This window comes from Lepus europaeus, chromosome X (genome assembly GCF_033115175.1).
Source record: "Lepus europaeus isolate LE1 chromosome X, mLepTim1.pri, whole genome shotgun sequence".
Lineage (NCBI taxonomy): Eukaryota > Metazoa > Chordata > Mammalia > Lagomorpha > Leporidae > Lepus > Lepus europaeus.
The window spans coordinates 19241345-19263974 of NC_084850.1; the positions used below are offsets into that span (position 1 = coordinate 19241345).

General features: G+C 39.0%; 1 protein-coding gene and 1 pseudogene across 3 annotated transcripts in view; one reads left to right on the forward strand and one right to left on the reverse strand.

Annotated features, from left to right (window-relative positions):
* ARHGEF6 (Rac/Cdc42 guanine nucleotide exchange factor 6) overlaps positions 1–22630 on the forward strand; it is a 108482-nt gene that overhangs the window by 58990 nt on the left and 26862 nt on the right. The window lies entirely within an intron of this gene.
* On the reverse strand, positions 521–9970 carry LOC133753613 (UPF0711 protein C18orf21 homolog; annotated as a pseudogene).

Genomic DNA, 22630 nt, shown 5'->3' on the forward strand with positions numbered 1-22630 from the left:
GCTTACATTTCCTATTTCTTACTGTATGGTTTCCACATTTTCCATTGGAGCCTTTTTTAAAATGCCACTTTTGGAAAATTTTATTATAGGAATAGTAGATGTACCACTGGAAATTTCAGTACCTTACTGAATCACCTATAAATGTGAATGTCATATGTCAAAAATATTTACAATTACATTCAAAATAGGAATAATGTTCAAATTTTATGAATATAGCTACAAAGGTGACTAAGAAAATAATGATACACTGAGAAAATAATGATCCTTTTTCTGAATTAGCAATAAGGCTACAGATACATGGAAGAAATCTTCAGGAGTGAATAGAGAACCTGTCATAAAGGTCTCAATTTCCATTGGAAAGATGATGAGGCATTTTTCTCCTGAACTTTGAAGGATGCCAAAAAATGTTTGTTCTTGCACCTAAGCATGTATTCAAAGAATAAATAATAGTAAAAATGTTGTTTTATTAATTTTAGTTTCAGGAATTTCAGTAGACATATCTTATTTTTAAGTTTGTCCTTCAAAGAGAAGATAAGAAATTTATGAAGTATACCTTTGGATTGCTTTTGGATTAATTCTTGCCAAGCAACATTTTTAGTTTCTTTGTTTGGCTCACATTATTTGGAGAGCAAATGGGTGTTTTCTGTCCAGATGTAGGTGCTTTGAAAATCTGTGCTGGGCTCTAGCCTTTGGAACCAGACAGATTTATTTATTGAACTTGCAGTCTTTCTGGTATCTTCTGATTGACTTTTCTCATAGGAGTGGTAGGATTGCTCTTCAGTGCTGATAGAAAGCTACTTTTATTACAATGTCTAACTGCTTTGTTATGTGTTTTACAGTAATTAGTAATACACTTTTGGAGTCTTTGTATATTTTCACAACTTTTTCTGCTTTATTTTTATTTTTATCATATTTTTAAAATTTTATTTAAAGTGGACAAACTTCAAGAATTTCATAAATACAAATTTAGGAACATAGTGATTCTTCTGACCCTACCCACCTTCCCACCTGCACTCCCAGCCTTCTTCCTCCTCCTTCACTTATTCCCTCTCTTAGTTTTTACAATAACCTATTTAGAGTTTACTGTATACTCATAAAGTTAACCTTACACTAAGAAGAAGAAACAACAACAAAAAAACACTGTTCCTCAACAGTAGAGACAAGAGCTGTAAACAATCATCTAATCTCATAATGTCGATTTCACTCCTATACATTATATTTTTGGTACTCTAGTAGTTACCACAGATCAGGGAGAACATATGATATTTGTCTTTTTTGCAACTGGTTTATTCCAGTAAGTATAATGGTTTCTAGTTGAATCCATTTTGTTGCAAAGGGCTGGATTTTATTCTTTTTTAAATTTACAGCTCCATAGTGTATATATACCATAATTTCTTAATCCAGTCTTCAGTTCATAGACATCTGGGTTGATTCCAGAGCTTAGCTAGTGTGAATTTAGCCACATTAAACACAGGAGTAGAGATCATTCTTTCATATACTGATTTCTTTCCATTTGGGTAAATTCCCAGAAGTGCGATGGCTGGGTCATATGGTAGGCCTATATTCAGATTTCTGAGGTATCTCCATACAGTCTTCCCCAGTGGCTGAACCAGTGTATGTTCCCACCAACAGTAGATTAGGGTACTCTTTTCCCCACATCCTTGTCAGCAGTTGACATTTGTTAATTTCTGTATGAGAGCTATTCTAACTGGGGTGAGGTGAAACATCATTATGGTTTTGATTTACATTTCCCTGATGGCTAGTGATCCTGAGCATTTTTTCAGATGTCTGTGGGCCATTTGGATTTCCTCTTTTGAAAAATGCCTGTTCAAGTCATTTACCCATTTCTTAACTGGATTTTGTTGTTGTTGTTGTTGAGTTTTATGAGCTCTTTATAGACTGTGGATATTAATCCTTTATCAGTTGCATAGTTTGCAGATATTTTCTCCTATTCTATCAGTTGCCTCTTCACATTGCTGAGTATTTCTTCTGCAATGCAGAAGTGTCTCAATTTGATGTAATTCCATTTGTCAATTTTGGCTTTGATTGCCTGTGCTTCTGGGGTCTTTTCCAAGAAGTCTTTGTCTACACCAATGTCTTGTAGATTTCCAAGTATTCTCTAGTAATCTGATGGTATAAGGTCATAGATTCAGGTCTTTTATCCATTTAAGTAGATTTTTGTGTAAAGTATAAGGTATGAATCTTGCTTCATACTTCTGAATGTGAAGATCCAGTTTTCCCAGCACCATTTTTTGAAGAGACTGTCCTTACTCCAGTGATTTATTTTAACTCCTTTGTCAAAGATAAGTTGGTTGTAGATATGTGCATTGACTTCTGGAGTTTCTGTTGTGTTCCATTGGTCTACACATATGTTGTTTTCTTTTGCTGTTACCCATCTGGTTTGATTATAACTGCACTGTAGTATGTCTTGAAATCTGGTAGTGATGTCTCGGGCTTTGTTTTTGTTGTTTAAGATTACTTAAGCTATTTGGGTTATCGTGGGTTTCTATATGAATTGGGGATTGCATTGAATCTGTAAATTGCTTTTGGTGGTATGGAAAATTTTTCCATTTTTTTGTGTCTTCTTCTATTTCATTCTTTAATATTTTGTAATTTTCATCATAGAGATCTTTTGACATTCTTGGTTAAATTTGTTCCAAGGTATTTAATTTTTCTGTGTCTATTGTGAATGAGATTGGTGTTAGAAGATCTTTCTCGGCCATGGAATTGTCTGTGTATACAAAGGCTATTGATTTTTGTGTGCTAATTTTATGTCCTGCCACTTTACCAAACTCATTTTTGAGTTCCAATAGTCTCTTAATGGAGTCTTTGAATTCCCCTATATATAGATCTTGTCATCTGCAAATAGGGATATTTTGATTTCCTCCTTTCCAATTTATATCCCTTTAATTTCTTTTTCTTGCATAATGGCTCTGGCTAAAATTTACAGCAATGGTGAGAGTGGGCATCCTTGTCTGGTTTTGGATCTTAGTGAGAATGCTTCCAGCTTTTCCCTATTCAATAAAATGCTGGCTGTGGGTTTGTCATAGACTGTCTTGATTGTGTTGAGGAATGTTCCTTTTATACCCAATTTGCTTAAGGTTTTGTTCAAAGGATTTTTAAAAAATATTTATTTATTTGAAAGTCAGAGTTACACAGAGAGAGGAGGGGCAGAGAGAGAAAGAGAGAGAGAGAGAATGAGAGTGAGAGTGAGAGAGAGAGAGAGAGAGAGGTCTTCCATCCAATGGTTCACTCCCCAATTGGCCGCAATAGCCAGAGCTGCACCGATCCGAAGCCAGGAGCCAGGAGCTTCCTCTGGGTCTCCCACATGGGTGCAGGGGCCCAAGCATTTGGGCCATCTTGTACTGCTTTCTCAGGCCATAGCAGAGAGCTGGATCGGAAGTGAAGCCGCCGGGTCTCAAACCAGCTCCCATATGAGATGCTGGCACTTCAGGCCAGGGCATTAACCTGCTGCGTCACAGCACTGGCCCCTAGGATGTTGTATTTTATTAAATGCTTTCTCTCCATTTCATGAGATAAACATATGTTTTTTGTTCATCAGTTTGCTAAATGTGCATCACATTTATTGATTTGCCAATGTTGAACCATCCCTGCATATCAGGGATAAGTCCCTCTTGATCCAGGTGAATGATCTTGTTGACATGTTGTATTTGATTGGGTAGTATTTTGTAGAGAATTTTTGAGTGTATGTTCTTCAGAGATATTGGTCTGTATTTCTCTTTCTCTGTTGTATCTTTTTCTGATTTAGGAATTAAGATGGTGCAGGCTTCATAGAGAACATTTGGGAGGATTCTCTCCATTTCAGTTGTTTTAAATAGCTTGAGAAGAATTGGAATTAGCTCTTCATTAAATGTCTGGTAGAATTCAGCAGTGAAGCCATCTGGTCCTGGACTTTTCTTTGTTGGGAGGGTCTATTACTGATTTAATCTCTATCTTGGTTATCAGTCTGTTTAGGTTTTCTTTGTTTTTATGACTCAGTTTTGTTAGATTGTATGTATGCAGGAATCTATCCATTTGTTCTTTGTTTCCCAATTGTTGGCATACAGCTCTTCTGATGATTTTTTATTTCTGTGGTGTCTGTTGTTACATTTCCTTTTTCATCTCTGATTTTATTGATTTGGGTCTTCTCTCTCTTTTGTTGGTTAGTTGGGCCTATAGTGTATCAATTTTGTTTATTTTTTTCAAAAAACCTTTCATTCCATTAATCTTTTGTATTTTATTCAATTTTATTTGCTTCTCTAATTTTAATTATTTCCTTCTTGATATTAATTTGGGGTTTTGTTTTTGTTGTTTTTCTAGGTATCTGAGATGCACTGATAGCCTATCCGATTTCTTTTTTTTTTTAAAGACAGAGTTACAGAGAGAGGTAGAGACAGAGAGAGAGGTCTTCCATCTGCTGGTTCACTCCCAAGATAGCTGCAAAGGCAGGAGCCAGGAGCTTCTTCCAGGTGTCTCACTTGGGTGCAGAGGACCAAGGACTTGGGCCATCTTCTACTGCTTTCCCAGGCCATAGTAGAGAGCTGGATTGGAGGTGGAACAGCCAGGACTAGAACAGGTGCTCATATGGGATGCCGACATTTCAGGCCAGGGTGTTAACCCACTGCACCACAGCGTCAGCCCCTGATAGCCTTTTTGATGTCTTTTTGATTTCTTGATATAGGCACCAATTGCTATAAATTTCCCTATTAACACTGCTTTTGCTGTATCCCATAAGCTTTGATATGTTGTATTGCCATCTTCATTTGTTTCTAGAAATTTTTTTGATTTCTGTTTTGATTTCTTCTACGACCTGCTGTTCATTCAGAAGCATGTTGTTCAGTCTTCATTTGTTTTCCTATGATCTAGAGATTCCTGAGTTGTTGATTTCCAGCTTCATTCCATTGTTATCAAAGAAGATGCATGGTATGATTTCGATATTTTTAATTTCCTGAGACTTGTTTTATGGCCTAGCATATGGTCTATCTTAAAGAAAGTTCCAGGTATTGATGAGAAGGATGGGTGTTTTACAACTGTGGGATGAAAAGTTCTGTAGATATCAGTTAGAACCATTTGATCAACAGTGTTGATTGTTGTTTCCTTGCTGATTTTCTGTCTGGTTCATCTGTCCATTGCTGATATTGGGTGTTGAAGTCCCCTTTTACTATTGTATTGGAGTCTATGTCTCCCTTTTGATCTGTTCACATTTCTTTTGAATAACCAGGCACCCTGTAATTGGGTGCATATATGTATATTATAGTCACATCTTCCTGTTGAATTGATCCCGTAATCATTACATAGTGTGCTTCTTTGTCTCTTTTAACAGTTTTTTTTGTGTTAAAATCTATTTTTTTGATACTAGGGTGGCTACAGCAGCTTATTTTTGCTTTGCATTAGCATGGAATATCTTTTTCCATTCTTTCACTTTCAGTCTGCATGTATCTTTATTGGTGTGGCATGTTTCTTATAGGCACCAAATAGATGGGTCTTGTCCCTTTTTTTGAAGATTTATTTTATTTATTTGAAAGACAGAGATATAGAGAGGTGGGGGAGAGAGAGAGAGAGAGAGAGAGAGAGAGAGAGAGAGAGAGAGAAAGAGAGAGGTCTTCCATCCTTTGGTTCACTCCCCAGATGGCCATAACAGCTGGAGCTGAGCTGATCTGAAGCCAAGAGCCAGGAGCCAGGACTATTTCCAGGTGTCCTACATAGGTACAGGGGCCCAAGGATTTGGGCCATCTTCCACTGCTTTCCCAGGCCATAGAAGAGAGCTGGATCAGAAGTGGAGCAACCAGGACTCAAACCGGTGCCCATATGGGACTCTGGCACTGTGGCATCCCATATGGCTTTACCCACTATGCCACAGTGCTGACCCCCAGGTTTGTTTTTAAATCCATTCAGCCAGTCTGTATCTTTTAACTGGCCATTTACTTTCAAGGTTACTAGTGAAATGTAATGACTTGGCCCTGCCATTTTCCCATAAATATTCCTATTGTTTACTTTGGATTTCTTTTGTACTTTTACTGGGAGATTTTCTGTTGCTTCACATTATTTCATAATGATGACTATCTTCTGTGTTTCTCTGTGTTGCATATCCATAAGCACCTTTTGTAAGGCTGGACAAGTGGTGACAAATTACTTCAGTTTCCATTTGTTTTAGAAAGTTTTTATTTCACCTTCTTTCATAAATGAGAGTGTTGTAGGGTTCCGTATTCTGGGTTGACAGCTTTTTTTTTCCTCTTCAGATTTGGACTGTGTTTCACAATTCTCTCCTAGCCTATAGTGTTTATGATGAGAAGTCAGCTGCGGGTCTACTTGGAGAGTCTTTGAAAGTAATCTTGTGTTCCTCTCATGCACATTTTAGAATCTTTTCTTTTTGTTTTACTGTTGTAAGTTTGACTACAATGTGTCATAGTGAAAATCTTTTCTAGTCATGTCTGTTAGGAGTTCTATGTGCTTCTGGTACTTGGACATCCCTTCCTTTTTCCAAATTGGGGAAGTTTTCTGTAATTGATTCACTAAATAGGCCTTCTAATCCATTCCCTTTAATACTTTCAGGAACTTCTAACACTTATATGTTGAGTCATTTGATAGTATGTCATAAATATCCAATACTGTTTTTAATTTTTCAAATTTCTTCTTCCTATTTATTTATTTATATTTTTGATCTGACAGAAATTTCTGAATCTTTTGTCTTCTAGCTTAGATATTCTTTCTTCTACCTCACCAAGTCTGCTATTAAGGCTCTCTACTACATTTTTATTTGATTTTTTGAATTCTTCATTTCTAATAACTCATTTTGATTTCTCTTTAAAAAATCTCAATTTCATGGGAAAAATTTTCATTCATGTCATGTACGGATTTCTTCAATTCACAGATTTGCTTCTGATTGCTTCTGAATAATCCCATGATTAATTCTTTGAATTCCATTTCCAGCATTTCATCAATTCTTGATCATCACATTTTAATATTGAAGCATTGTCTTCCTTTGCAGGGTTTATGTTGTCTTCCTTATTCTTATTTCTTGAATTCTACATTTATTTTTAGGCATTTGTGGAGATATTTGTTGTTGTTTTTTTCCTATGATGGTTTTTATCTTTGAACTATGCCTTTGTGACATAGTGGAGTGTCTGCTCTTTTAGTGAATACCCAGAAGTGTGTGCTGGATGTGGCCAGGGAGCTCTGTTCAGTGCTCCAGGGTGGGGCAAGTATCCAGGGTGATACCCAAGATGGGAGTCATAAATCTCTCTCTCTCTCTCTCTCTCTCTCTCTCTCTCTCTCTCTCTCTCAGAAGGGAGGATTTGATCACTTCTGTTGGCATAATCACTCCATCACTTCCCTCTCTTCCAAGGTGATGAATGCCTGGGTGTTATCTCAGAGTGGGTGCAATACTCATGCATGCTGCCATAAGAACAGCACATAGGTTCTGTGCAATCCTCATGTAAGCACACAGATCCCATTGCAGTGACCCACCCCAGGTAATCAGGGAACCCTGAGCATGTGGAGAAGCTCACAGTGGTTGCCCAGAGACCCAGCTACAACCTTCACCCTCTCATGGAGTCAGAGTTCCCACAGTCTCAGCCACAAGGCTCCCATAGTCATGGGGTACACATTATCCCCTCTGCCCCACTAGCCTGTCCCATCCACAGAGAAGCAGAGGCATTCTCCGAGCTAGCTGCCTGTGGGTGCTCCACCTAGGTGGTTTGAGCCCCAAAGCCTGTGATATGTTGGGAGGCTGGAGGCAACTCACATTCCTACATATACCTCAGCCTGTAATATTCAGTGTAGCATATCTGGCTTCCTACAGAAACTGCAAGACGCTAAAAGGCAAGTCTGAAGAGACAAAGCAAACTTCATAAGCAGGCTCAGATATGGCACAGATTTGGGTAATATCAGGAAATTTAACATGGCTGCGCTTAACATGTTTAAGGCGCTGGTGGAGGATGATAGCAGAGGCAGTAATGAGGCAGAAGTACTACCTTGAAGCTACATCAAGGAGACTACAGGGCAGGTGCTATGGCGCAGTGGGTTAACAACCTGGCCTGAAGCACTGGCATCCCATATGGGCACTGGTTCGAGACCCAGTTGCTCCACTTCCAATTCAGCTCTCTGCTGTGGCCTGGGAAAGCAGTAGAAGATGTCCTGAGTCCTTGGCCCCCTGCACCCGCGTGGGAGACCTGGAGTAGGCTCCTGGCTCCTGGCTCCTGGCTTTGGATCGGCGTAGCTCCAGCCGTTGCAGCCAATTGGGGAGTGAACCAGCGGATGGAAGACCTCTCTCTCTCTCTCTCTCTCTCTCTCTCTCTCTCTGCCTCTCCTCTCTGTGTAACTCTGACTTGCAAATAAATAAATCTTAGAAAAAAGGAGACTACAAGATAGCTTCCCAGACCAGGCCCACTGTCTCCTCCTGGTCTACAGTTTGTCACACAATGATAAAAGCAATTTTGAAGAAACATGCCCATACTGTTTCCAGTTGTTGGTTCTGGATAATTCTCAAGCACATTTCAAACCCAATCCAAATTCACACACCAAAATACAGAAACTTCCTATTCAAGAAGCAAGAAATTCTACTCAATTTTATAGGAAAAAAAAATCAGAGGTTTCAAGATGGCTGAATAGGGTAGGGAGCTTACTACTTTAGGCTAGGGGGAGATAGCCCCCTGTCAGTTCTCCTATCCAGATTGAAGTCAATGGAGAATGTGGATTTTTCCCTCTGGTCAAATCCTTGCCTCACACACATACACAAGAGCCATGAGTCAGAGCCCCTTTATGTTACACAAGTGGTGCTTTCTTTCTGCCAGTTGCCAGGTATGCAGACCTGAGCCATTGCCATAGCTATTGACAATATGGCATCTGTCTTGTCTCAGCCAGTTGCTGGGCACACACACAAGAGGTGGTGCATCTGTTACCTATGTCCAAAATGGCTCCCACCCTCTCTCAACCGGTTGCCAAGAGCCATTGTTGGGGGGGCAGGGAAGGAAAAATATGCCCCCTTTTTCCACTGTGTTAGCAGGTATCCTGTCTCCCACAGGACTCCAGGCAGGACTCATGCCAGGCTCTTCCTGCAGCTGTATCACCAGTGGCATGGGCTGCTGTATTCTGATCTTATCTCATTCTCCAAAGCTGGTACTGAAGTTCTCAGCTACTGGGGTCCTGTGTTGTGTCCACACTCATGCTGCATGTCAGCAGCCTCCACAGAGATCCACGGGTCCCTCTTCCTTCTGTAGATTTTCCACTGCAGTTTTCTCCCTAATTCTCTCCTGAGAATGTACTCCACTTTTTTTTAAACTATCTTCCCCTAGCCTTCAGAGACAGGTACCTCCTTCCTTGATGGCCCATTCTTTCTGCTGGGATCTCACTCACAGAGATCTTTCATTTAGGTCATCTTTTTTTTTTTTTGCCAGAGTGCCTTGGCTTTCCATGCCTGTGAACCTCTCATGGGCTCTTCAGCCAGATCCAAATGCCGTACGGGCTGATTCTGAGGCCAGAGTGCTGTTTAGGACACCTGCCATTCTATGAGTCTGCTGTGTATCCTGCTTCCCATGTTGGATTGAAGAACTCATTCTTAAATAGAGTCTTTGTTTTTCATCCCTGTAAGCTATACTCCACCATTATTATACTGGAGCCCTTTTGATGTGGTGGTAAGGTGTTATGAGCAAATCTCAAAATTCTAGTGTGCCTGAATCACTGGGACTTGACCTTTGGAAATACTTCTTAGCAGTTTGAGAATTCTCTCACCTATGACAGGAAGATGAGAACTGGAGCTGGTCTGTTGTCAGATTCTCAGGTCAGATAAAGCTCTGACTAAATATTTTCCCTTGAAACATAGACCTTTTCTATGGAAAATGTTCTGGGATTATTTCAAAATTGTACTGTCCCACACCTGATACATGAAAGGCATATTTCACTGTTATTCACTCTGAGAACCTTGTTGGCTTCCTGGATGCAAAACTCACAAAAGTGTTTCACACTTACCCATGGCTGGGTCTCCAGGAGTTTCCACATTCCAGCAATTTATCAAAATTACTGCAGTTGGTCCCTGAATTACAATGGTTTGGCTTACAATTTTTTGACTTTACAGTGGTGTGGAAGTGATGCACTTTCAATAGAAACCATATTTGGAATTCAGAATTCTGATATTTTCATGGACTAATGATATGTGGTACAATACCCTTGCAGTGTAGGGTAGAAGTAACAAGCACCACACCAAGTTAGTTATGTGATCTAGGTGGAAACAACTGATATTCCACAGTATACTGTGCTGCTAAACTATGATGTTCAGCGAGCTAGGTGTATGAAATGTATGTTCAAGTTGTGACATTTTCGACTCATGGTAGGCTTATGAGAATATTAGTACATTGTGAATTAAGGGTTTTCTAGTTGTGTTTGAGTTTCCTTCTGGTTGCTAGCTCTGGTGGCTTCTATTTCATGGAAGCTAATTTTAGTTATAATTCTCTGTATTTTCCTATCTCTCCAGATTTAGAGGCAGTTGTTTTCCTTGTAAACTCTTCTCAGTAAACTAAGGAAAATAATTGATTTTCAATTTTCTCAGCAATTTTCTTATTACGAGGATAGTAGTGATGACTTCCAAAGTCTTTACATGTCAGAGCAGAAACCATAAGTCCTTTAATGATTTTTTCCACTATATTTTTAGGTTTATCTTGTGATTGCTCTAGGGCTTTCCATATATATCTTAACTTATAATCTACTCCATATTTATGCTAGCTTAATTCTAGTGAGATAGGAAAATATGACTTCCACATAGCTGTGCCTGTGTTCTCCTTTTTTACTATTAAAATTATAAATATTATATCTATGTATGTTAAAACACAATGATACATTGTATAATTATTATTTAATATAATTTTAAGAAAAGAGAACAAAGATATGAGTGTACTTCATTACATTCATGGAAAAATTTAATTAAAAGATAAGTTTATTTTGGTACAAACAATTGAAATCCATGAAACAATATTTTCATCATACATATTTTCCATTGACTTTCTGAAGATAGCTCATATTTGTTAACTTTCTTATTTATCATTTGCCTCTCTTCATTTCTTCTGTGGATTTGCATTACTATATGGTATCACATCATTGTTCCAGTAGAAAATTGCTCCCACCTGTCTCTTCTGTGCTGTGGTTGTCAAATATAAGAATACTTCAAAAACACTCATGAAAAAGTGGAACTAAAAGAGTATTCTGGTGCCAAAAAATTTAGAGTTATACATATGAATATATTAAATTTCTGCATGCTATAGGTGAACAATATAATCATACAGTTTTGTTTTATTAAATTGATTTTATGTAAGTTAAGAAGAAACATGTGCTTAGGATATCATTTTAATTATATAATTAGCTTTACTGATGTTCTTTGTTTTTATATGTGGCTTTGAATTTATATCTGCATCTACTTGCTTTCAGCCTGAACAGCTTTCTTTAATTTTTGTAAGGTGGATTTTCCAGTTAATGATTCTCTCAATTTCCATTTGGGAAAGTTTCATTTCACCTTCATTTTTGAAAGCTAGTTTGGATGGATATATAATTCTTGTTTGGCATGTATTTTTAAAAGATTTTTATTTATTTATTTGAAAGTCAGAGTTACACAGAGAGAAGAAGAGGCAGAGAGAGAGAGGTCTTCTATCCACTGGTTCACTCCCCAATTGGCCACAAGGGTCAGAGCAGTACCGATCCAAAGCCAAGAGCCAGGAGCCAGGAGCTTCTTCTGGGTGTCCCACATGGGTGCAGGGGCCTAAGCACTTGGGCCATCTTCTACTGTTTTCCCAGGCCACAGCAGAGAGCTGGATCAGAAGTGGAGCAGCTGGGACTAGAACTGGTGCCCATATGAGATGCTGGCGCCCCAGGCTAGGCTGTTAATCTGCTGTGCCACAGCACCAGCTCCTATTTTTTGTTTTTATTACTTTGAGTATGCCATCCTACTGTCTTCAGCCTCTATGATTCTGATGAAAAATTGGCTGTTCATATGTTCCAAGTACACCACCCTTGATGAATTGTTTCTTCTTGATGCCTTCAAAATGTTTTACTTTCATCTTTTCATTATAATTTTTCTGGTGTGGATCTCTTTGCATTTGTCCTATTTGAAAATTGCTGAGCTTGTTGAATGTGTAGATTAATATTTTCCTCAAATTTGAGGAGTTTTCAGGCTGGCGCCATGGCTCAATAGGCTAATCCTCTGCCTAGCGGCGCCGGCACACCGGGTTCTAGTCCCGGTCGGGGTGCCGGATTCTGTCCCGGTTGCCCCTCTTCCAGGCCAGCTCTCTGCTGTGGCCCGGGAGTGCAGTGAAGGATGGCCCAAGTGCTTGGGCCCTGCACCCCATGGGAGACCAGGAGAAGCACCTGGCTCCTGCCATCAGATCAGCGTGGTGCGCCGGCCGCAGCGCGCCGGCTGCGGCGGCCATTGGAGGGTGAACCAACGACAAAAGGAAGACCTTTCTCTCTGTTTCTCTCTCTCACTGTCCACTCTGCCTGTCAAAAAATAAAAAAAATTTTTTTTTTGAGGAGTTTTCAGTCATTCTTTCTTTGGATATTTTCCCCTTTTTTTTCCCCAGAAACCTTTTATTTAAGTTATACAACTTCATACATTTCATGAATACAAATTTAGGAATGTAGTGATACTTCCCACCTCACCCTCCCTTCTACCTGCACTCCTACCTTTTTTCCTCTTCTCTCTTCTATTCCCCTTATTTTTACTAAGATCTATTTTCATTTAACTTTATACATATAAGTTTAACCCCAGACTAAGAGTTCAACAAATAGTATGAAAAAAAAAAAAAAACTGTTTCTCAACAGTTGAGACAAGAGGTGTTCAAAGTCATTGTATCTCAAAATGTCAATTTCACTTCTATAGATTACCTTTTAAGTACTCTATTAGTTACCACAGATCAGGGAGAACATATAGTATTTGTCTTTTTTTTTTTTTGACAGGCAGAGTGGACAGTGAGAGAGAGACAGAGAGAAAGGTCTTCCTTTTTTGTTGTTGGTTCACCCTCCAATGGCGGCCACGGTAGGCGCGCTGCAGCAGGCGCACTGCGCTGATACGAAGGCAGGAGCCAGGTGCTTCTCCTGGTCTCCCATGGGGTGCAGGGCCCAAGCACTTGGACCATCCTCCACTGCACTCCCTGGCCACAGCAGAGAGCTGGCCTGGAAGAGGGGCAACCGGGACAGGATCGGTGCCCCGACCGGGACTAGAACCTAGTGTGCCGGCGCCACAAGGCGGAGGATTAGCCTAGTGAGCCGTGGCGCCGGCCCAGTATTTGTCTTTTTGGGACTGGCTTATTTCACTAAGTCTAATGGTTTACAGTTGCATTCATTTTGTTCCAAAGGACAGGATTTCATTTTTTTGTTGCTGTATAATATTCCATGATGTACATATCTCATAATTTCTTTATCCAGTCTTCAGTTGACAGACATCTAGGTTGATTCCATATCTTAGCTATTGTGAATTCAGTGGCATTAAATATGGAGGTGCATATCACTCTTTCATATGCTGATTTCATTTCCTTTGAGTAAATTCCCAGGAGTGGGATGGCTGGGTCATATGATAGATCTATAATCAGATTTCTGAGGTATCTCCATATTGTCTTTCAAAGTTGCTATACCAGTTTATATTCCCACCAACAGTGGATTAGGGTACCTTTTTCCCCACATCCTCACCAGCATTTGTTGGTTGTTGATTTCTATATGAGAGCCATTCTAAATGGGGTGAGGTAAAACCTCATTGTGGTTTTGATTTGCATTTTCTTTTTTATTTATTTATTTATTTATATTTTTTTTGACAGGCAGAGTGGATAGTGAGAGAGAGAGACAGAGAGAAAGGTCTTCCTTTTTGCTGTTGGTTCACCCTCCAATGACCACTGCGGCCAGTGCATCTCCCTGATCCGAAGGCAGGAGCCAGGTGCTTCTCCTGGTCTCCCATGTGGGTGCAGGGCCCAAGCACTTGGGCCATCCTCTACTGCCTTCCCGGGCCATAGCAGAGAGCTGGCTTGGAAGAGGGGCAACCAGGACAGAATCCGGCACCCCAACCGGGACTAGAACCCGGTGTGCTGGCGCCGCAGGCGGAGGATTAGCCTATTGAGCCGTGGTGCCGGTCTTGATTTGCATTTTCTTGATGGCTAGTGATCCTGAGCATTTTTTTCATGTATGTGTTGGCCATTTGGATTTCCTCTTTTGAAAAATGCCTGTTTAAGTCCTTTTCCCATTTCATAACTGGATTGTTTGTTTTGGTTGTTGTTGAGTTTCTTGAATTCTTTATAGATTGTGGATATTAATCCTTTATCAGTTGCATAGGTTGCAAATATTTTCTCCCATTCTATCAGTTAACTCTTAATTTTGCTAAGTGTTACTTTTGCAGAGCAGAAGCTTCTCAATTTGATGTAATCCCATTTGTCAGTTTTGGCTTTGATTGATTGTGCTTCTGGGGTCTTTTCCAAGAACTCTTTGCTTATGCTAATGTCTTGCAGGGTTTCCCCAATGTTTTCTAATAATTTTATGGTATTGCATCATCGATTCATGTCTTTGATCCATTTTGAGTAGGTTTTTGTGGAAAGTGTAAGGTAGGGGTCTTGCTTCATACTTCTGCATGTGGAGATCCAGTTGTTCCAGCACCATTTGTTAAAGAGACTGTCCTTGCTCCAGGGATTGATTTTAACTCCTTTGTCAAAGATAAGTTGATTGTAGATGACTGGATAGATTTCTGTAGTTTCTATTCTATTCCATTGGTCTTAGATATTTTTTCTTCTCCATTCTCTCTATCCTCTCCTTTACGTACTCCCTTTACATGTATGGTGTTGTGCTTAAATATTATCACATATTTATCCAAGGTTCTGTTCATTTCTATTTAATGATTTTCTCTGTTTTTCAGATTGGTAATATATATCAATCTGTCTTTAAGTCCACTGATTCTCTCGTACTGCCAGGTTAGAAATACTGTTGTAACAATGTTTTTTTGGTGATATATATATATATATAATTTTATTTAAATTATAGAATTTTTTAAATTTGTATTTATTTATTTTATTTATTTATTATTTATTTGAAAGTCAGAGTTACACAGAGAGAGGAAAGGCAGAGGCAGAGGCAGAGAGAGAGAAAGAGAGAGAGAGAGGTCTTCCATCCACTGGTTCATTCCCCAGTTGGCCACAATGGCCGGAGTTGTGCTGATCCAAAGCCAGGAGCCTTTTCTGGGTCTCCCATGTGGGTGCAGTGGCCAGGGACTTGGGCCATCCTCAACTGCTTTCCCAGGCCATAGCAGAGGACTGAATCGAAAGTGAAGCAGCTGGGTCTCAAACCGGCTCCCATATGGGATGCTGGTGCTTCAGGCCAGGGCGTTAACCTGCTGTGCCACAGTGCCGGCCCCCAAAGTTATACAAGTTTAATATATTTCATATGTACAGATTTAGGAACGTAGTGACACTTCCTCCCCTCCTGCCTACACTCCAAACCTTCTTCCTCCTTGCACTTCTACTTTTGATTTCTACAAAGATCTATTTTCTTTCTTTTAAATTTTTATTTGCTTTTGTACAATACAATACGATTTGTAGATACAATTCTAAGAAGATAATGATATTCCCTTCCTCCCTTCCTCTCCCTTTCTCTCTCTCCCTCCCACCCCCTTTTCTTCTCCCCTTGTTTTTTTAGTTTTTGAGATAGCATATTTTAAAAATACAGTACAGTAGAAAGACTTATTACCTCACCAATAAGAAGTTTAACAAATAGAAAGCAAAAAGGCCCTAGTTTAGTAGGAATATAGACAACAGCTATAAACAATAATTGAATGGAAAATGACTATTTTATCCATATATAGTAAATTTTAAAGTAATCAGAGGTCATTTAAACTATAGCAGTGTAACATTCTTTTTTAAAAACTTTTACCATACTCTATATTCAGTATACTTAATGATCATATAGTTAACTCTTCTTTATGTAATGGAGGTCAACAAGTAATATGAAGGAAAATAAGACAAAACAGAACAAAACTAAACAAGACACTGTTCCTCCATCAAAGAGACAAGGGCTGTAAACAATCATCAAATAAATGTGTCTATTTCAGTCCAATACATTATATTTCAGATATCGTATTAGTTATATTGGATCAGGGAAAGCATATATTATCTGTCTATTTGGGACTGGCTTATTTCAGTAAGTATAATGGATTCCAGTTGCGACCATCTTATTGCAAAAATCTATTTTCAATTACAAAATTTTAAATTTAATTTTAACTCTGAAGTTTCCATTTGGTTCTTTTTTAAAATAATATCTATCTCTGTTGATATCCTGGATTTCATAAGACATTGTCATCATAGCTTTCTTTACTCCTTCAAGTGTCATCTTTTTTGTTTTTTGAATATACTTACAATGGCTACTTTGAAGTTCTTGTTAAGTCTGATATCTTGTCACTCTCATAGGCAATTTCTGTTGTTTATTATTCCATCCCTAGTGTATGAGTCACACATTTCTGATTCTTTGCATTCTACATAATGTTTTTAAAACTGGGCTTTTTAGGTTTCACAACTGAGAATATTGATTCCATTTGGGGCTTTTATTTTGTCATTTGCTTATTAGTTTGTTTAGTAATTCATTGGACTATTTTAGTGAAGTCTAGTTTTTCAACTGTGTACATCCTCTGGTGTCACACTCAGAGGGTACAGCCTTGGTGGGGCGTGAAGTCACACTAGGATGACAGTGCTGTTAATAGGGTGTTTTTTTTTTTTGCCTCCCTCCTTGATCTCTCTAGTAAGCCTCATTTGGTGTCACACCCAGGAGTTAGGCTCCACTACTTTCCAGTTGATTTGCCGTTAATGTTTTTGAAAATTTCTTGGGACATACATTGTTCCATCATTTGATCTAGCTATATTTGAGCAAGGGTAGTTTTTGAGACCAGACTTGAGGTTTATTCTTATCATTACTATCAGTCTTTTTCTCTGCTTCTCTCTGGTGACTTAGCTGGTGTATAGTCTAGCAGCTTGTTGCTCTTAAGTCAAAGGAGCTACAGCTTCCTTTGATTTGCTTACCTTCAAAATTTCCATTGTTTTTGCAAAAACCCTTAGGCTTGAATTCCCCCACACTCTTTTTCACGTAAAACAAGTTTCTCTGAGCTTCAAAGCTCTCTTTCTATGGCTGCTCTACCCCTAGTTCACTATTCTATCCCTGGGTCACTACTCTGGGTGATGATGAGCATGGTAGTAGTAGCATCTGGTCTTCCCCGCTTTCCATCCCAGCACGAAACCTCTGCTTCTACAAGTGAACTGGACTGAGGGCCATTGGGCCTCCTGTGTTTTCATCCTGACATCCCTGGGTAAGGGCCTCTGCTGTATGTGTAGAGGTGGATGAAGGGAGCTTCTGACTTCTCACTCACATTCATAGAGAATTTAGCCTCCTTTACTGAGATTTGAAGGGGTTGAGCTGTGCTGGCGGTCTGCCCCTCCTGGTGAAATGCTATCTTCTGATAGTAAGAACAAAAGATAGTAAGTAAGAGAGCTGAGGAGGTGAGTGAGGCCTGTTTTCTTGGCCACACTTGCCTGGAGTGGAGCATCCGGCAAACCAATCTGGGAGGGAGGGATAGAGGAGAGTGTGTCACCATTCAAATGCTACAAACTCCCTGTTCTTACTGAGTTTTCATTTGTTTTCTTGAATAAATGTTTCTGCATTCATCAACAGCCATTAGGACAATTTATAGTGATTTCAAATGGTTATTTTTAGAGTTTCCACTGTTCTATTTGTTTCCCTAGGGAGGGGTCCAAAGAGCATATCATGCCAGCATCTTGAAAATGAAACTATTCACTACTTCCTTCTGAGTCCTTTAGCGCCCCTCCCTGATTTGAACCCATTTTTTTTGCCAGTTTTATACTGTTTCTCTTTAAGTTCTACTACTTAGAAACTGAGTTACATAAGGTAATTCACTTAACTTCTAAGCATTAGCTTCCTCACTTGTAAAATAAGGATAAAATGGCCTGCCTTGCAGGCTTGATGTGAGGATTAAATTAAATAATGTATCCAAAGTACAGAGCATGCAGCACTAGGTAGGCATCATCATGCCCCATATATATTTTATTCATGTTCTAGTGACAGGCTACTAGATAATTTCCAGAAAAAGTAAGCATGAATTATTTCACGCATACAAAGAGCAGAGATAATACAATGCACACCCATATATGTACCCACTATTCAGCTTCAGAAACAAATTATAGAAGTTCAAGTCCTTCGTATACTCAAATATTTCCTGCCCTTCCTTCCCTCACAAGAGGGAAACACAGTCCTAAACCTTTTTTTTTTCTTTATTAGGGGTGTTTTCATACTTTATTACACATCTACAATAAAGAAAAAAAGTGGTTCAGAGGCATTTTTCCTTTGGTGAATCCATACATGTCCCATGTACGTAAGGAAAATTCCTTCGAACCATTAATGAGAACCTTTCAATGTTAACTCACTATTTATCTGAGCACATGTTCTTTTCCTTTTAATATGAGAATAGCAATCCTGGAAGAATATCAAAAAACAACTGGTTTACCTCAAATGGTAGACTTGTTGTGGTGCTTAGAGAAGTTTCTGTTTTAACACTATATGCTAAAATGTTACCGACTCTGTTTGCATATGTCAGAAAGTTAATTTTATACACATAGTGCAGGTTACTTCAAACAGTATGATTCACAGTTTGTCATACACTTGATTTAAAGATTCTCAACTTTTTTGGAAACTATAATCCTCTGTTTGATTTGGGTTAATGACTTTTTGAGAATTATGTAATATCCCATGAAAAGATGAAAGACTCACTGGAGTCCCCATAGAACTGAATTTTTGTCTTACTGGTTTATTTACATATAAGAGATGAAAATTAAAATACGTGGGGTTTTCCTCAGATGTGCTTTTAATATAATCTCAGCTATTTTCCTGGAATCTCATGGTAATTTATGCTGCCATATTAGAGACAAGGTAGAGTGAGATTCACCAACAAAACACACTAAAACAATTAGATGAAGGTTTCCATTGGAATAGGGACATTGGAGGCTTTCTGTTCTTTCCAGGCTGAAGCTGTAATGCTTAGGCGAACTACTTCTGTTCAGTCTGTAGGTGGCAATGTCCTACCAGAAATGCTGATAAGTGGCTGTGAGATGGCATCCAGTCTTAAAATTGTGTGATTGCCTGTAGGTACCTTGTTAAAAATGCAGTAATGCGTTGCCTGAATTTGGATATATAATCAGACCCACCCAACCTGATGTTACCCCATATTTACATATATTTGAATGGCTGCCCCAGTCTTTTGCTGTCCCCTGGACGAGGTCTTTTGGGATTTCCCCTATCTCTCCCCTGCTGGTTTGCTGTGGTGTAGCTCCTGTCTCTTCTTGGGAATAACTTCTCTTTTACAAAGATAACCACGTGACTTCTGTGCTTTCGTGTAGCGTCCAAATTTTTCACAGGGGAAAGCGGTAAGAGAGAGCTGGGAGAAGAGGAGAGAATTGGTGCTAAGGCAGATCTGGACCTTACTTCCCTATTGCAGTGACTCCCACAAACACCCCTGTGTCCTTTTCTTCCAGGTAGTTTTAATCCTTTGCTTTTTTACCATTCTAGGCAGCAAATGAAGATTCTGAGAAAACCCCAAAGAGCTGTTTACTTGCTTTGGGAGCAAGGGACATAGGAAAACTTCTGAGCCTCGATTCTGTTCTGTTTCTGTCATTGAAGAACCCCAGGGAAGGGAGCAAGTAAGACTGATCACCGACAAAAAAGTGAAGGGATCAGAAAAGAAGCAGGCAGCCTAATCTCTGGCACTGAATAAATGAAGAAGGAAAATAGGGATCCACCCAACTCAGTGTGAGTGGACCCCTAGGATTTTTCACTGGCCGGAAGCCAGGGCTTCCTAGCTCCTCTTCCCTCACCTCCCCTTTTCCAGGCCACAGCAATTCCCATGAAAGGCTAGTAGGGAGAGTAATGGAGGGAGGAGGAATCTCTGGCTTTCTGCTAGGTGAATCCATGATCATTCTAGTTAAGGAATGAAATCCTGTCTTTTGAAGAAACATGAATGGAACTGGAGAACATTATGTTAAGTGAAATAAGCCAAACACAGAACAACAAATAAAACATGGCCTCCCTTGTATGTGAAAGCTTAAAAAGTTGACTGCAGGGGCTGATGTTGTGGGCATATGAGCGCCAGTTTGAGTCCCGGCTGCTCTACTTCTGATCCAGTTCTCTGCTATGGCCTGGGAAAGCAGTAGAAGATGGCCCAAGTCCTTGGGCCCCTGTACTTGCATGGGAAGACCCAGAAGAAGCTCCTGGCTCCTGGCTTTGGTCTGGCCTGGCCTATCCCTAGACTTTGTAGCCATTTGGAGAGTGAACAAATAGTCTCTCTCTCTCTCTCTCTCTCTCTCTCTCTCTCTCTCTCCCTATGTGTGTAACTTTCCCTTTGAAATAAATAAAATAAATCTTTTTTTAAAAAAAGTTGATTACGTAGGAGTAGAGAATATAGTAGTGGGCACCATAGGCTAGGGAGGGCAGAAGAGTGGGGGGTAGTGGGAAGGCAGATAAAGGGTACCAACACAGTCAGAGAAGGGAAGTGGTTCTGATATTATATAATACAATAGGGTAACCATAATCTACAACAATATACATTTCATAATAAATAAAAAAGTGGGAAGGTTTCCATTATAGAGATATGATAATATTTGAGGAGGTAGAAATGCTAATTATCTTGACTTGATTATTATACAAGATCTTCATGTATCTAATTACAACCCTGTACCCCATAAAGTACAATTATCATATGGCAATTAAAAATTAGAAAGCTATACAAAGATTCCACAGAAACATTGATGTATCAGATGTTAAAACCTGTAGTGTTATTGTAATGCACAATGGTTTTCTTCAGCTTTCCGGTCCAACCCAGCACATATCAGAATCCCATCCACCATTTGGTCTATGACAACTGTATGTTGAGTTTCAAACAGCACTCATGTGATGAGAAGTGCTTCTGTTGAATCACATTACATATACTGCAAATGTTAAGCTTGAAAAGCAAGCCTTAACTAATTACCATTTCAAACAGGCTGCATAAAATTAAAAACTACATTTTTAACACAGATTGTTCTTTGGTGTAATGGTAAATATATAATTCTGTATGGCCATATTAATTTGTATATTAAATTTAGTTTTCTAAGTAAAATATGTTTTTTGGAATATATTTCTCATAGTAGGTAGTGGCTTTATAAGACATTTTGGTTCTTTGTTGCAGTACTAAAAATTTCCTTTCTTCCCAATAACCAGTTTTTAACCTAAGATAATGATATATTGCTATATCTAAGTTTTTTCCAGATATTTAAGTAACATTTAGCAGGCCTAGAAGTTCCAATGTGGCCTGGAAGCTAATCAAGTACCCATTAGTATTTGCTTTTAATTGCTGTAACTCTTGCATCAATTAGAGTAGAATGCTGAGGATGCACAAAGGAAAGAATAAGACTTGTTTACCATATCGAAAATTAGCAAAATGTTTTTCCTCCAAATTACATTTCTACTCAAAAGCACTCTCCAAACCTGAGTTATTTTCTTAATTATGAATGTTTATATGTGATGAATTTTAAAACCTTTTTATGCACTTTAGGTTCATGGTTGAAAATTAAACATCAGTTGAATTCCATTAAGTTGGTAATCACAAATGCTGGGTTGTTCTTAAAGATGTGATTTTAGCAAGGTATTTGTCTTGGACTACTACTACTAATAATAATGGTAATAAAAATGCATCTATTGACTTTTAGGTTGAAAAAAAAATACTTTCCTGTGGAGAGGCAGGGTGGTGTCTCGGAAAGATCTGAGACTTTGGCTTCAGCCCTGGGTATGAACCCCACCATAGCCAATTTACTAGCTATTACTCACCTTTTCTGAGTCTCGCGTTTCTCTTCTGCAAGATGGAGATAATGCCTATGTTGAAATGTTCTGAACATTAAAGAAAAAATGCAAATATAAACAAAATATAAAGATCTTAGCATAAACTTAAAAACCCCACTATTTAAACTTCATAATTTTATTAGGTAGGGGTTTTATCTGTTGTTTACAGATGAGTCATTTGAAGCTCAGGCAACTCATCCGAGGCCATCAAATCTGTTTTTATGACTCCAAGTCCAGGGCACTTGCCTTCCCTGAACTGCTGCTGGAATAACTGTGAAAACTGATTAAATGCTCAGCAGCAATGGTTCAAGATGGCCACTCAGATGTGTTCTAGCTTCCATGGAGACAGCAGTTTACAGCTCTTTTGTCTTCTGACACATGTGTACTACTGCATGGCTCAAGGCTGCTCAAACCCTATCCTTTTGTTTGCTGCTAATAAAAGCCCAAGGACAAAAAAGTGCATTATTATTAATAGGGATTACCAGCCACCTCCCACCCCCACCTCAGTACTTGATTACTGATAGCAAATTTCTGTGAACACACTTCACTATCTGTTGTTACACACCATAGTTGAGAATCACTGCATAAGATGTCTTCTATGGAGAATAAGTAGATCACTTTGCAGTAGGAAGTTCCTCATAGTGGGTGGTGAGAAAAGTTTAAAAAGTTAAGACTTGACCTTGTAGACAATTGGAAGTTTTTTTTAAATGTGTTTAAAAATGTTCTTGTAGCCATGGGATTCAACAGTCCT